Source organism: Euprymna scolopes, chromosome 17 (assembly GCF_053919585.1).
Source record: "Euprymna scolopes isolate OS-2025 chromosome 17, ASM5391958v1, whole genome shotgun sequence".
Lineage (NCBI taxonomy): Eukaryota > Metazoa > Mollusca > Cephalopoda > Sepiida > Sepiolidae > Euprymna > Euprymna scolopes.
In genome coordinates, this window is record NC_136498.1 from 18,862,070 (window position 1) to 18,875,901 (window position 13,832).

Below are 13,832 nucleotides of genomic sequence, written 5' to 3' on the forward strand. Positions count from 1 at the left end.
CTAGGGGGTTCAGTAGGGTTGGAGCGTATAAAACAAGAAGAGACGTACTGATTTATATCGGCTACTTTTTCTACACTTTCTTTTAATAATCTGTCGCATAAAACGTACTTTTTAACAACGAAAAAAAAAAAAAAAAACATTTTGTCACAAGCATATAACGTACATGACTCGCGTTCATTTTTACAATAGACAAACATGGAGTATACACAAAAACGAAATCTATCTATGAACGCCTCGTTAAAAAATGTAAGTGCTTTGGCAACTTTGAAGAGAAGAATTCAAGAGAAAGCATATTTTTACTTTGAATAGGTATTTTCCCGTTTTAACAGACACTATTACAAAGTGAGATTTTTGGTGAAAAATGTCGTTAAATTAACATGAAAATAAATTTATACATGGATTAAACAAAAAGGAAAACCATTAAATTTTTGCATACAAAATCGACTGAAGGCAAACCTGCTTTCATTTTCTTATATACTATGGTGAGAAAACAAAGTGAAACATTTTCTCCCATTAGTCTGTTATTATATAATTTATTACCCTACAAAAATGTAGGGTTTAAGGAAAAATAAGTCTATAGACTCCTTATTGTTCTTGACCACGGAAATCTTTAGGAAAAGGCGAAAGATTTATTCGCTAAAAATGACCAGGAACAAGAGTGGCCTTCATTTTGAGGGGCCCCAAGTTAGCTTGACAGCGTCGTTCAACAGGCGCGATCCTGAAATGTCATTTTGTCGAATTAATTAATTCAATTTTACAGATGTATATGATACTGCTTGATTACCAAATTATTCTATCTATTATATTTCTGCTAGTAGAGAGTATTTTAGAAAAAAATGAGACTATTTTAAAAAAAATCACATTTATCTCCCTGGCAGCCCCAGTTAATAAAGTTATCTTCCCCTGTATAATTCTAGGGGGTTCAGTAGGGTTGGAGCGTATAAAACAAGAAGAGACGTACTGATTTATATCGGCTACTTTTTCTACACTTTCTTTTAATAATCTGTCGCATAAAACGTACTTTTTAACAACGAAAAAAAAAAAAAAAAAAAAAAAAAAAAAAACATTTTGTCACAAGCATATAACGTACATGACTCGCGTTCATTTTTACAATAGACAAACATGGAGTATACACAAAAACGAAATCTATCTATGAACGCCTCGTTAAAAAATGTAAGTGCTTTGGCAACTTTGAAGAGAAGAATTCAAGAGAAAGCATATTTTTACTTTGAATAGGTATTTTCCCGTTTTAACAGACACTATTACAAAGTGAGATTTTTGGTGAAAAATGTCGTTAAATTAACATGAAAATAAATTTATACATGGATTAAACAAAAAGGAAAACCATTAAATTTTTGCATACAAAATCGACTGAAGGCAAACCTGCTTTCATTTTCTTATATACTATGGTGAGAAAACAAAGTGAAACATTTTCTCCCATTAGTCTGTTATTATATAATTTATTACCCTACAAAAATGTAGGGTTTAAGGAAAAATAAGTCTATAGACTCCTTATTGTTCTTGACCACGGAAATCTTTAGGAAAAGGCGAAAGATTTATTCGCTAAAAATGACCAGGAACAAGAGTGGCCTTCATTTTGAGGGGCCCCAAGTTAGCTTGACAGCGTCGTTCAACAGGCGCGATCCTGAAATGTCATTTTGTCGAATTAATTAATTCAATTTTACAGATGTATATGATACTGCTTGATTACCAAATTATTCTATCTATTATATTTCTGCTAGTAGAGAGTATTTTAGAAAAAAATGAGACTATTTTAAAAAAAATCACATTTATCTCCCTGGCAGCCCCAGTTAATAAAGTTATCTTCCCCTGTATAATTCTAGGGGGTTCAGTAGGGTTGGAGCGTATAAAACAAGAAGAGACGTACTGATTTATATCGGCTACTTTTTCTACACTTTCTTTTAATAATCTGTCGCATAAAACGTACTTTTTAACAACGAAAAAAAAAAAAAAAAAACATTTTGTCACAAGCATATAACGTACATGACTCGCGTTCATTTTTACAATAGACAAACATGGAGTATACACAAAAACGAAATCTATCTATGAACGCCTCGTTAAAAAATGTAAGTGCTTTGGCAACTTTGAAGAGAAGAATTCAAGAGAAAGCATATTTTTACTTTGAATAGGTATTTTCCCGTTTTAACAGACACTATTACAAAGTGAGATTTTTGGTGAAAAATGTCGTTAAATTAACATGAAAATAAATTTATACATGGATTAAACAAAAAGGAAAACCATTAAATTTTTGCATACAAAATCGACTGAAGGCAAACCTGCTTTCATTTTCTTATATACTATGGTGAGAAAACAAAGTGAAACATTTTCTCCCATTAGTCTGTTATTATATAATTTATTACCCTACAAAAATGTAGGGTTTAAGGAAAAATAAGTCTATAGACTCCTTATTGTTCTTGACCACGGAAATCTTTAGGAAAAGGCGAAAGATTTATTCGCTAAAAATGACCAGGAACAAGAGTGGCCTTCATTTTGAGGGGCCCCAAGTTAGCTTGACAGCGTCGTTCAACAGGCGCGATCCTGAAATGTCATTTTGTCGAATTAATTAATTCAATTTTACAGATGTATATGATACTGCTTGATTACCAAATTATTCTATCTATTATATTTCTGCTAGTAGAGAGTATTTTAGAAAAAAATGAGACTATTTAAAAAAAAATCACATTTATCTCCCTGGCAGCCCCAGTTAATAAAGTTATCTTCCCCTGTATAATTCTAGGGGGTTCAGTAGGGTTGGAGCGTATAAAACAAGAAGAGACGTACTGATTTATATCGGCTACTTTTTCTACACTTTCTTTTAATAATCTGTCGCATAAAACGTACTTTTTAACAACGAAAAAAAAAAAAAAAAAACATTTTGTCACAAGCATATAACGTACATGACTCGCGTTCATTTTTACAATAGACAAACATGGAGTATACACAAAAACGAAATCTATCTATGAACGCCTCGTTAAAAAATGTAAGTGCTTTGGCAACTTTGAAGAGAAGAATTCAAGAGAAAGCATATTTTTACTTTGAATAGGTATTTTCCCGTTTTAACAGACACTATTACAAAGTGAGATTTTTGGTGAAAAATGTCGTTAAATTAACATGAAAATAAATTTATACATGGATTAAACAAAAAGGAAAACCATTAAATTTTTGCATACAAAATCGACTGAAGGCAAACCTGCTTTCATTTTCTTATATACTATGGTGAGAAAACAAAGTGAAACATTTTCTCCCATTAGTCTGTTATTATATAATTTATTACCCTACAAAAATGTAGGGTTTAAGGAAAAATAAGTCTATAGACTCCTTATTGTTCTTGACCACGGAAATCTTTAGGAAAAGGCGAAAGATTTATTCGCTAAAAATGACCAGGAACAAGAGTGGCCTTCATTTTGAGGGGCCCCAAGTTAGCTTGACAGCGTCGTTCAACAGGCGCGATCCTGAAATGTCATTTTGTCGAATTAATTAATTCAATTTTACAGATGTATATGATACTGCTTGATTACCAAATTATTCTATCTATTATATTTCTGCTAGTAGAGAGTATTTTAGAAAAAAATGAGACTATTTAAAAAAAAATCACATTTATCTCCCTGGCAGCCCCAGTTAATAAAGTTATCTTCCCCTGTATAATTCTAGGGGGTTCAGTAGGGTTGGAGCGTATAAAACAAGAAGAGACGTACTGATTTATATCGGCTACTTTTTCTACACTTTCTTTTAATAATCTGTCGCATAAAACGTACTTTTTAACAACGAAAAAAAAAAAAAAAAAAAAACATTTTGTCACAAGCATATAACGTACATGACTCGCGTTCATTTTTACAATAGACAAACATGGAGTATACACAAAAACGAAATCTATCTATGAACGCCTCGTTAAAAAATGTAAGTGCTTTGGCAACTTTGAAGAGAAGAATTCAAGAGAAAGCATATTTTTACTTTGAATAGGTATTTTCCCGTTTTAACAGACACTATTACAAAGTGAGATTTTTGGTGAAAAATGTCGTTAAATTAACATGAAAATAAATTTATACATGGATTAAACAAAAAGGAAAACCATTAAATTTTTGCATACAAAATCGACTGAAGGCAAACCTGCTTTCATTTTCTTATATACTATGGTGAGAAAACAAAGTGAAACATTTTCTCCCATTAGTCTGTTATTATATAATTTATTACCCTACAAAAATGTAGGGTTTAAGGAAAAATAAGTCTATAGACTCCTTATTGTTCTTGACCACGGAAATCTTTAGGAAAAGGCGAAAGATTTATTCGCTAAAAATGACCAGGAACAAGAGTGGCCTTCATTTTGAGGGGCCCCAAGTTAGCTTGACAGCGTCGTTCAACAGGCGCGATCCTGAAATGTCATTTTGTCGAATTAATTAATTCAATTTTACAGATGTATATGATACTGCTTGATTACCAAATTATTCTATCTATTATATTTCTGCTAGTAGAGAGTATTGTAGAAAAAAATGAGACTATTTAAAAAAAAATCACATTTATCTCCCTGGCAGCCCCAGTTAATAAAGTTATCTTCCCCTGTATAATTCTAGGGGGTTCAGTAGGGTTGGAGCGTATAAAACAAGAAGAGACGTACTGATTTATATCGGCTACTTTTTCTACACTTTCTTTTAATAATCTGTCGCATAAAACGTACTTTTTAACAACGAAAAAAAAAAAAAAAAAAACATTTTGTCACAAGCATATAACGTACATGACTCGCGTTCATTTTTACAATAGACAAACATGGAGTATACACAAAAACGAAATCTATCTATGAACGCCTCGTTAAAAAATGTAAGTGCTTTGGCAACTTTGAAGAGAAGAATTCAAGAGAAAGCATATTTTTACTTTGAATAGGTATTTTCCCGTTTTAACAGACACTATTACAAAGTGAGATTTTTGGTGAAAAATGTCGTTAAATTAACATGAAAATAAATTTATACATGGATTAAACAAAAAGGAAAACCATTAAATTTCTGCATACAAAATCGACTGAAGGCAAACCTGCTTTCATTTTCTTATATACTATGGTGAGAAAACAAAGTGAAACATTTTCTTCCATTAGTCTGTTATTATATAATTTATTACCCTACAAAAATGTAGGGTTTAAGGAAAAATAAGTCTATAGACTCCTTATTGTTCTTGACCACGGAAATCTTTAGGAAAAGGCGAAAGATTTATTCGCTAAAAATGACCAGGAACAAGAGTGGCCTTCATTTTGAGGGGCCCCAAGTTAGCTTGACAGCGTCGTTCAACAGGCGCGATCCTGAAATGTCATTTTGTCGAATTAATTAATTCAATTTTACAGATGTATATGATACTGCTTGATTACCAAATTATTCTATCTATTATATTTCTGCTAGTAGAGAGTATTTTAGAAAAAAATGAGACTATTTTAAAAAAAATCACATTTATCTCCCTGGCAGCCCCAGTTAATAAAGTTATCTTCCCCTGTATAATTCTAGGGGGTTCAGTAGGGTTGGAGCGTATAAAACAAGAAGAGACGTACTGATTTATATCGGCTACTTTTTCTACACTTTCTTTTAATAATCTGTCGCATAAAACGTACTTTTTAACAACGAAAAAAAAAAAAAAAAAAAAAAAAAAACATTTTGTCACAAGCATATAACGTACATGACTCGCGTTCATTTTTACAATAGACAAACATGGAGTATACACAAAAACGAAATCTATCTATGAACGCCTCGTTAAAAAATGTAAGTGCTTTGGCAACTTTGAAGAGAAGAATTCAAGAGAAAGCATATTTTTACTTTGAATAGGTATTTTCCCGTTTTAACAGACACTATTACAAAGTGAGATTTTTGGTGAAAAATGTCGTTAAATTAACATGAAAATAAATTTATACATGGATTAAACAAAAAGGAAAACCATTAAATTTTTGCATACAAAATCGACTGAAGGCAAACCTGCTTTCATTTTCTTATATACTATGGTGAGAAAACAAAGTGAAACATTTTCTCCCATTAGTCTGTTATTATATAATTTATTACCCTACAAAAATGTAGGGTTTAAGGAAAAATAAGTCTATAGACTCCTTATTGTTCTTGACCACGGAAATCTTTAGGAAAAGGCGAAAGATTTATTCGCTAAAAATGACCAGGAACAAGAGTGGCCTTCATTTTGAGGGGCCCCAAGTTAGCTTGACAGCGTCGTTCAACAGGCGCGATCCTGAAATGTCATTTTGTCGAATTAATTAATTCAATTTTACAGATGTATATGATACTGCTTGATTACCAAATTATTCTATCTATTATATTTCTGCTAGTAGAGAGTATTTTAGAAAAAAATGAGACTATTTAAAAAAAAAATCACATTTATCTCCCTGGCAGCCCCAGTTAATAAAGTTATCTTCCCCTGTATAATTCTAGGGGGTTCAGTAGGGTTGGAGCGTATAAAACAAGAAGAGACGTACTGATTTATATCGGCTACTTTTTCTACACTTTCTTTTAATAATCTGTCGCATAAAACGTACTTTTTAACAACGAAAAAAAAAAAAAAAAAAAAAAAAAAAAAAAAACATTTTGTCACAAGCATATAACGTACATGACTCGCGTTCATTTTTACAATAGACAAACATGGAGTATACACAAAAACGAAATCTATCTATGAACGCCTCGTTAAAAAATGTAAGTGCTTTGGCAACTTTGAAGAGAAGAATTCAAGAGAAAGCATATTTTTACTTTGAATAGGTATTTTCCCGTTTTAACAGACACTATTACAAAGTGAGATTTTTGGTGAAAAATGTCGTTAAATTAACATGAAAATAAATTTATACATGGATTAAACAAAAAGGAAAACCATTAAATTTCTGCATACAAAATCGACTGAAGGCAAACCTGCTTTCATTTTCTTATATACTATGGTGAGAAAACAAAGTGAAACATTTTCTCCCATTAGTCTGTTATTATATAATTTATTACCCTACAAAAATGTAGGGTTTAAGGAAAAATAAGTCTATAGACTCCTTATTGTTCTTGACCACGGAAATCTTTAGGAAAAGGCGAAAGATTTATTCGCTAAAAATGACCAGGAACAAGAGTGGCCTTCATTTTGAGGGGCCCCAAGTTAGCTTGACAGCGTCGTTCAACAGGCGCGATCCTGAAATGTCATTTTGTCGAATTAATTAATTCAATTTTACAGATGTATATGATACTGCTTGATAACCAAATTATTCTATCTATTATATTTCTGCTAGTAGAGAGTATTTTAGAAAAAAATGAGACTATTTTAAAAAAAATCACATTTATCTCCCTGGCAGCCCCAGTTAATAAAGTTATCTTCCCCTGTATAATTCTAGGGGGTTCAGTAGGGTTGGAGCGTATAAAACAAGAAGAGACGTACTGATTTATATCGGCTACTTTTTCTACACTTTCTTTTAATAATCTGTCGCATAAAACGTACTTTTTAACAACGAAAAAAAAAAAAAAAAAAAAAAAAAAAAAAAAAAAAAAAAAACATTTTGTCACAAGCATATAACGTACATGACTCGCGTTCATTTTTACAATAGACAAACATGGAGTATACACAAAAACGAAATCTATCTATGAACGCCTCGTTAAAAAATGTAAGTGCTTTGGCAACTTTGAAGAGAAGAATTCAAGAGAAAGCATATTTTTACTTTGAATAGGTATTTTCCCGTTTTAACAGACACTATTACAAAGTGAGATTTTTGGTGAAAAATGTCGTTAAATTAACATGAAAATAAATTTATACATGGATTAAACAAAAAGGAAAACCATTAAATTTTTGCATACAAAATCGACTGAAGGCAAACCTGCTTTCATTTTCTTATATACTATGGTGAGAAAACAAAGTGAAACATTTTCTCCCATTAGTCTGTTATTATATAATTTATTACCCTACAAAAATGTAGGGTTTAAGGAAAAATAAGTCTATAGACTCCTTATTGTTCTTGACCACGGAAATCTTTAGGAAAAGGCGAAAGATTTATTCGCTAAAAATGACCAGGAACAAGAGTGGCCTTCATTTTGAGGGGCCCCAAGTTAGCTTGACAGCGTCGTTCAACAGGCGCGATCCTGAAATGTCATTTTGTCGAATTAATTAATTCAATTTTACAGATGTATATGATACTGCTTGATTACCAAATTATTCTATCTATTATATTTCTGCTAGTAGAGAGTATTTTAGAAAAAAATGAGACTATTTAAAAAAAAATCACATTTATCTCCCTGGCAGCCCCAGTTAATAAAGTTATCTTCCCCTGTATAATTCTAGGGGGTTCAGTAGGGTTGGAGCGTATAAAACAAGAAGAGACGTACTGATTTATATCGGCTACTTTTTCTACACTTTCTTTTAATAATCTGTCGCATAAAACGTACTTTTTAACAACGAAAAAAAAAAAAAAAAACATTTTGTCACAAGCATATAACGTACATGACTCGCGTTCATTTTTACAATAGACAAACATGGAGTATACACAAAAACGAAATCTATCTATGAACGCCTCGTTAAAAAATGTAAGTGCTTTGGCAACTTTGAAGAGAAGAATTCAAGAGAAAGCATATTTTTACTTTGAATAGGTATTTTCCCGTTTTAACAGACACTATTACAAAGTGAGATTTTTGGTGAAAAATGTCGTTAAATTAACATGAAAATAAATTTATACATGGATTAAACAAAAAGGAAAACCATTAAATTTTTGCATACAAAATCGACTGAAGGCAAACCTGCTTTCATTTTCTTATATACTATGGTGAGAAAACAAAGTGAAACATTTTCTCCCATTAGTCTGTTATTATATAATTTATTACCCTACAAAAATGTAGGGTTTAAGGAAAAATAAGTCTATAGACTCCTTATTGTTCTTGACCACGGAAATCTTTAGGAAAAGGCGAAAGATTTATTCGCTAAAAATGACCAGGAACAAGAGTGGCCTTCATTTTGAGGGGCCCCAAGTTAGCTTGACAGCGTCGTTCAACAGGCGCGATCCTGAAATGTCATTTTGTCGAATTAATTAATTCAATTTTACAGATGTATATGATACTGCTTGATTACCAAATTATTCTATCTATTATATTTCTGCTAGTAGAGAGTATTTTAGAAAAAAATGAGACTATTTTAAAAAAAATCACATTTATCTCCCTGGCAGCCCCAGTTAATAAAGTTATCTTCCCCTGTATAATTCTAGGGGGTTCAGTAGGGTTGGAGCGTATAAAACAAGAAGAGACGTACTGATTTATATCGGCTACTTTTTCTACACTTTCTTTTAATAATCTGTCGCATAAAACGTACTTTTTAACAACGAAAAAAAAAAAAAAAAACATTTTGTCACAAGCATATAACGTACATGACTCGCGTTCATTTTTACAATAGACAAACATGGAGTATACACAAAAACGAAATCTATCTATGAACGCCTCGTTAAAAAATGTAAGTGCTTTGGCAACTTTGAAGAGAAGAATTCAAGAGAAAGCATATTTTTACTTTGAATAGGTATTTTCCCGTTTTAACAGACACTATTACAAAGTGAGATTTTTGGTGAAAAATGTCGTTAAATTAACATGAAAATAAATTTATACATGGATTAAACAAAAAGGAAAACCATTAAATTTTTGCATACAAAATCGACTGAAGGCAAACCTGCTTTCATTTTCTTATATACTATGGTGAGAAAACAAAGTGAAACATTTTCTCCCATTAGTCTGTTATTATATAATTTATTACCCTACAAAAATGTAGGGTTTAAGGAAAAATAAGTCTATAGACTCCTTATTGTTCTTGACCACGGAAATCTTTAGGAAAAGGCGAAAGATTTATTCGCTAAAAATGACCAGGAACAAGAGTGGCCTTCATTTTGAGGGGCCCCAAGTTAGCTTGACAGCGTCGTTCAACAGGCGCGATCCTGAAATGTCATTTTGTCGAATTAATTAATTCAATTTTACAGATGTATATGATACTGCTTGATTACCAAATTATTCTATCTATTATATTTCTGCTAGTAGAGAGTATTTTAGAAAAAAATGAGACTATTTTAAAAAAAATCACATTTATCTCCCTGGCAGCCCCAGTTAATAAAGTTATCTTCCCCTGTATAATTCTAGGGGGTTCAGTAGGGTTGGAGCGTATAAAACAAGAAGAGACGTACTGATTTATATCGGCTACTTTTTCTACACTTTCTTTTAATAATCTGTCGCATAAAACGTACTTTTTAACAACGAAAAAAAAAAAAAAAACATTTTGTCACAAGCATATAACGTACATGACTCGCGTTCATTTTTACAATAGACAAACATGGAGTATACACAAAAACGAAATCTATCTATGAACGCCTCGTTAAAAAATGTAAGTGCTTTGGCAACTTTGAAGAGAAGAATTCAAGAGAAAGCATATTTTTACTTTGAATAGGTATTTTCCCGTTTTAACAGACACTATTACAAAGTGAGATTTTTGGTGAAAAATGTCGTTAAATTAACATGAAAATAAATTTATACATGGATTAAACAAAAAGGAAAACCATTAAATTTTTGCATACAAAATCGACTGAAGGCAAACCTGCTTTCATTTTCTTATATACTATGGTGAGAAAACAAAGTGAAACATTTTCTCCCATTAGTCTGTTATTATATAATTTATTACCCTACAAAAATGTAGGGTTTAAGGAAAAATAAGTCTATAGACTCCTTATTGTTCTTGACCACGGAAATCTTTAGGAAAAGGCGAAAGATTTATTCGCTAAAAATGACCAGGAACAAGAGTGGCCTTCATTTTGAGGGGCCCCAAGTTAGCTTGACAGCGTCGTTCAACAGGCGCGATCCTGAAATGTCATTTTGTCGAATTAATTAATTCAATTTTACAGATGTATATGATACTGCTTGATTACCAAATTATTCTATCTATTATATTTCTGCTAGTAGAGAGTATTTTAGAAAAAAATGAGACTATTTAAAAAAAAATCACATTTATCTCCCTGGCAGCCCCAGTTAATAAAGTTATCTTCCCCTGTATAATTCTAGGGGGTTCAGTAGGGTTGGAGCGTATAAAACAAGAAGAGACGTACTGATTTATATCGGCTACTTTTTCTACACTTTCTTTTAATAATCTGTCGCATAAAACGTACTTTTTAACAACGAAAAAAAAAAAAAAAAAAAACATTTTGTCACAAGCATATAACGTACATGACTCGCGTTCATTTTTACAATAGACAAACATGGAGTATACACAAAAACGAAATCTATCTATGAACGCCTCGTTAAAAAATGTAAGTGCTTTGGCAACTTTGAAGAGAAGAATTCAAGAGAAAGCATATTTTTACTTTGAATAGGTATTTTCCCGTTTTAACAGACACTATTACAAAGTGAGATTTTTGGTGAAAAATGTCGTTAAATTAACATGAAAATAAATTTATACATGGATTAAACAAAAAGGAAAACCATTAAATTTTTGCATACAAAATCGACTGAAGGCAAACCTGCTTTCATTTTCTTATATACTATGGTGAGAAAACAAAGTGAAACATTTTCTCCCATTAGTCTGTTATTATATAATTTATTACCCTACAAAAATGTAGGGTTTAAGGAAAAATAAGTCTATAGACTCCTTATTGTTCTTGACCACGGAAATCTTTAGGAAAAGGCGAAAGATTTATTCGCTAAAAATGACCAGGAACAAGAGTGGCCTTCATTTTGAGGGGCCCCAAGTTAGCTTGACAGCGTCGTTCAACAGGCGCGATCCTGAAATGTCATTTTGTCGAATTAATTAATTCAATTTTACAGATGTATATGATACTGCTTGATTACCAAATTATTCTATCTATTATATTTCTGCTAGTAGAGAGTATTTTAGAAAAAAATGAGACTATTTTAAAAAAAATCACATTTATCTCCCTGGCAGCCCCAGTTAATAAAGTTATCTTCCCCTGTATAATTCTAGGGGGTTCAGTAGGGTTGGAGCGTATAAAACAAGAAGAGACGTACTGATTTATATCGGCTACTTTTTCTACACTTTCTTTTAATAATCTGTCGCATAAAACGTACTTTTTAACAACGAAAAAAAAAAAAAAAAAAAAAAAAAAAAAAAAAAAAAACATTTTGTCACAAGCATATAACGTACATGACTCGCGTTCATTTTTACAATAGACAAACATGGAGTATACACAAAAACGAAATCTATCTATGAACGCCTCGTTAAAAAATGTAAGTGCTTTGGCAACTTTGAAGAGAAGAATTCAAGAGAAAGCATATTTTTACTTTGAATAGGTATTTTCCCGTTTTAACAGACACTATTACAAAGTGAGATTTTTGGTGAAAAATGTCGTTAAATTAACATGAAAATAAATTTATACATGGATTAAACAAAAAGGAAAACCATTAAATTTTTGCATACAAAATCGACTGAAGGCAAACCTGCTTTCATTTTCTTATATACTATGGTGAGAAAACAAAGTGAAACATTTTCTCCCATTAGTCTGTTATTATATAATTTATTACCCTACAAAAATGTAGGGTTTAAGGAAAAATAAGTCTATAGACTCCTTATTGTTCTTGACCACGGAAATCTTTAGGAAAAGGCGAAAGATTTATTCGCTAAAAATGACCAGGAACAAGAGTGGCCTTCATTTTGAGGGGCCCCAAGTTAGCTTGACAGCGTCGTTCAACAGGCGCGATCCTGAAATGTCATTTTGTCGAATTAATTAATTCAATTTTACAGATGTATATGATACTGCTTGATTACCAAATTATTCTATCTATTATATTTCTGCTAGTAGAGAGTATTTTAGAAAAAAATGAGACTATTTAAAAAAAAATCACATTTATCTCCCTGGCAGCCCCAGTTAATAAAGTTATCTTCCCCTGTATAATTCTAGGGGGTTCAGTAGGGTTGGAGCGTATAAAACAAGAAGAGACGTACTGATTTATATCGGCTACTTTTTCTACACTTTCTTTTAATAATCTGTCGCATAAAACGTACTTTTTAACAACGAAAAAAAAAAAAAAAAACAAAAAAAAAACATTTTGTCACAAGCATATAACGTACATGACTCGCGTTCATTTTTACAATAGACAAACATGGAGTATACACAAAAACGAAATCTATCTATGAACGCCTCGTTAAAAAATGTAAGTGCTTTGGCAACTTTGAAGAGAAGAATTCAAGAGAAAGCATATTTTTACTTTGAATAGGTATTTTCCCGTTTTAACAGACACTATTACAAAGTGAGATTTTTGGTGAAAAATGTCGTTAAATTAACATGAAAATAAATTTATACATGGATTAAACAAAAAGGAAAACCATTAAATTTTTGCATACAAAATCGACTGAAGGCAAACCTGCTTTCATTTTCTTATATACTATGGTGAGAAAACAAAGTGAAACATTTTCTCCCATTAGTCTGTTATTATATAATTTATTACCCTACAAAAATGTAGGGTTTAAGGAAAAATAAGTCTATAGACTCCTTATTGTTCTTGACCACGGAAATCTTTAGGAAAAGGCGAAAGATTTATTCGCTAAAAATGACCAGGAACAAGAGTGGCCTTCATTTTGAGGGGCCCCAAGTTAGCTTGACAGCGTCGTTCAACAGGCGCGATCCTGAAATGTCATTTTGTCGAATTAATTAATTCAATTTTACAGATGTATATGATACTGCTTGATTACCAAATTATTCTATCTATTATATTTCTGCTAGTAGAGAGTATTTTAGAAAAAAATGAGACTATTTAAAAAAAAATCACATTTATCTCCCTGGCAGCCCCAGTTAATAAAGTTATCTTCCCCTGTATAATTCTAGGGGGTTCAGTAGGGTTGGAGCGTAT

The 13,832-nt window shown here is 31.6% G+C and overlaps 15 non-coding genes across 15 annotated transcripts; all 15 read right to left on the bottom strand.

The window, feature by feature from the left end:
* Positions 1–538: 538 nt before the first annotated feature.
* Positions 539–662, bottom strand: LOC145297321 (U5 spliceosomal RNA). The gene has a single exon (XR_013870176.1). It is a non-coding gene; the product is annotated as a U5 spliceosomal RNA (small nuclear RNA).
* An 803-nt stretch (positions 663–1,465) lies between these two features.
* On the bottom strand, positions 1,466–1,589 carry LOC145297322 (U5 spliceosomal RNA). The gene has a single exon (XR_013870177.1). It is a non-coding gene; the product is annotated as a U5 spliceosomal RNA (small nuclear RNA).
* A 790-nt stretch (positions 1,590–2,379) lies between these two features.
* On the bottom strand, positions 2,380–2,503 carry LOC145297323 (U5 spliceosomal RNA). Its single transcript, XR_013870178.1, has one exon. It is a non-coding gene; the product is annotated as a U5 spliceosomal RNA (small nuclear RNA).
* Positions 2,504–3,293: 790 nt separating this feature from the next.
* Positions 3,294–3,417, bottom strand: LOC145297324 (U5 spliceosomal RNA). Its single transcript, XR_013870179.1, has one exon. It is a non-coding gene; the product is annotated as a U5 spliceosomal RNA (small nuclear RNA).
* Positions 3,418–4,210: 793 nt separating this feature from the next.
* Positions 4,211–4,334, bottom strand: LOC145297326 (U5 spliceosomal RNA). Its single transcript, XR_013870180.1, has one exon. It is a non-coding gene; the product is annotated as a U5 spliceosomal RNA (small nuclear RNA).
* A 791-nt stretch (positions 4,335–5,125) lies between these two features.
* On the bottom strand, positions 5,126–5,249 carry LOC145297327 (U5 spliceosomal RNA). Its single transcript, XR_013870181.1, has one exon. It is a non-coding gene; the product is annotated as a U5 spliceosomal RNA (small nuclear RNA).
* A 799-nt stretch (positions 5,250–6,048) lies between these two features.
* On the bottom strand, positions 6,049–6,172 carry LOC145297328 (U5 spliceosomal RNA). The gene has a single exon (XR_013870182.1). It is a non-coding gene; the product is annotated as a U5 spliceosomal RNA (small nuclear RNA).
* Positions 6,173–6,978: 806 nt separating this feature from the next.
* On the bottom strand, positions 6,979–7,102 carry LOC145297329 (U5 spliceosomal RNA). Its single transcript, XR_013870183.1, has one exon. It is a non-coding gene; the product is annotated as a U5 spliceosomal RNA (small nuclear RNA).
* Positions 7,103–7,916: 814 nt separating this feature from the next.
* Positions 7,917–8,040, bottom strand: LOC145297330 (U5 spliceosomal RNA). Its single transcript, XR_013870184.1, has one exon. It is a non-coding gene; the product is annotated as a U5 spliceosomal RNA (small nuclear RNA).
* Positions 8,041–8,829: 789 nt separating this feature from the next.
* On the bottom strand, positions 8,830–8,953 carry LOC145297331 (U5 spliceosomal RNA). The gene has a single exon (XR_013870185.1). It is a non-coding gene; the product is annotated as a U5 spliceosomal RNA (small nuclear RNA).
* A 789-nt stretch (positions 8,954–9,742) lies between these two features.
* LOC145297332 (U5 spliceosomal RNA) lies at positions 9,743–9,866 on the bottom strand. Its single transcript, XR_013870186.1, has one exon. It is a non-coding gene; the product is annotated as a U5 spliceosomal RNA (small nuclear RNA).
* A 788-nt stretch (positions 9,867–10,654) lies between these two features.
* LOC145297333 (U5 spliceosomal RNA) lies at positions 10,655–10,778 on the bottom strand. The gene has a single exon (XR_013870187.1). It is a non-coding gene; the product is annotated as a U5 spliceosomal RNA (small nuclear RNA).
* Positions 10,779–11,570: 792 nt separating this feature from the next.
* On the bottom strand, positions 11,571–11,694 carry LOC145297334 (U5 spliceosomal RNA). The gene has a single exon (XR_013870188.1). It is a non-coding gene; the product is annotated as a U5 spliceosomal RNA (small nuclear RNA).
* Positions 11,695–12,504: 810 nt separating this feature from the next.
* Positions 12,505–12,628, bottom strand: LOC145297335 (U5 spliceosomal RNA). The gene has a single exon (XR_013870189.1). It is a non-coding gene; the product is annotated as a U5 spliceosomal RNA (small nuclear RNA).
* An 800-nt stretch (positions 12,629–13,428) lies between these two features.
* LOC145297336 (U5 spliceosomal RNA) lies at positions 13,429–13,552 on the bottom strand. The gene has a single exon (XR_013870190.1). It is a non-coding gene; the product is annotated as a U5 spliceosomal RNA (small nuclear RNA).
* Between the last annotated feature and the right edge of the window lie 280 nt (positions 13,553–13,832).